At 41.3% G+C, this 1,442-nt stretch overlaps 1 pseudogene; it reads left to right on the top strand.

Moving 5' to 3' along the window:
* The first annotated feature begins 786 nt into the window (after window positions 1-786).
* On the top strand, window positions 787-936 carry LOC119804118 (annotated as a pseudogene).
* Window positions 937-1,442: the final 506 nt, after the last annotated feature.

Raw genomic sequence — 1,442 nt, 5'->3', positions numbered from 1 at the left:
TGGATAATGAGCTATCTTAAGGCCACGAAAGGTTCTGAAGAACAACATTGCCTCTCTGCATCAGTGTGGGGAGTGGAGGGCAGTTTCTAGAAGCTGGTTTTAAGGCAGAGCTGCTGTGAGAAGAGCACGCCTACTTCTTGGCTGCCCCTTTCAGCTGAACCCACAGAAGAAAGCTCTGAGGGCAGAGATCAGTGTGCAGAGAAGGGTCAAGACTAGACACGGAGGGCAAGCAGAAGGTATGAGGCATATGCCTCAAAGTAGAGGAATCTGGAAACCGGCAAAACCCTGACCATTTCCTGAATATTGGTGTCCACTCATGATTTCTGTGTTGCTTTCTGTGCCTAAACATGGGTTAAGTACCAGCGAGGCCCGAGGAAGCAGATAGAGACTCAGCTCTCAGTGTGTGAAAACAGCTACAGAGTACACAGTAAACTAAAATATAGACTGAAACCTAAGGAGGTGTAGAAATCATAGAAAGAGTTCAATGCTGGCCATTTTTAAAAGCCATTTATGACTTTAGTCTTGATCTGAAGTACTGGTATACAGCATACATGCAACATTCAAGAACTTAAATTAAAATGAAATTGAGCTATTTGTATGAATTAATAAGTTTGATTACTATTATCCAATAAATCCCTTATTTTTTTTTTTAAAAAAAACTTATCATTCAACCAGTATGCTTGTAACCCTACGTGCTGAGGAAAATGGATTGCAAGTTTGGGTTAAGTCTAGACAATTTAGAGATAATCAGTCCCAAAAATGAAATTTAAAAAGGGATAGGGATGAGTACTTACTTGGCAGGGGAGATCACAGGGTGATTTTCCCAGGGCAAGGCTTCTCCATTGCACTCTGCATGCACTGGTCCCTGTGATATCCCCAAATGCGGGAAACTCGACTGCATAATTTGTGGTAGTAGAAGAAGAGAAATGTCTCTTACAAATAAGTTATCCTCTAACCTCTACAGGTGTGCAACACCATATACACACATGTACACACACCACCCACATACACACACATGTACACATACCACACATACCATACATACACACACCATACACACACATATACCACACACACTCATTTATGCATGCACACACACTATATATATATACATATATATCACACAAATAACACCCACACATACACCATACACACACATATGCACACATATACTAAACAAATACACCATACTGATGTGGGATTCCCCTCTGTATACTGTGAATATCCATGGTTAATGAAGAAACTGGATTGGCCTGCTAGGATAGAACACAACTAGGAGGGGAAAACTAAACTGAATGCTGGGAGAAAGAGGAGTTTAGAGAAGCCATGGAACTGCCGCCAGAGACAGACAAACTTTGCTGGTAAGCCACTGCCACATGGCAATACACAAACTAATGGAGATGGGTTAAATTTAGATGTGAGTTGGCCAATAAGAAGCTAGA

This window comes from Arvicola amphibius, chromosome 18, assembly GCF_903992535.2.
Source record: "Arvicola amphibius chromosome 18, mArvAmp1.2, whole genome shotgun sequence".
In the NCBI taxonomy this organism is placed as follows: domain Eukaryota; kingdom Metazoa; phylum Chordata; class Mammalia; order Rodentia; family Cricetidae; genus Arvicola; species Arvicola amphibius.
This window is presented reverse-complemented; position numbering and strand designations above follow the sequence as displayed.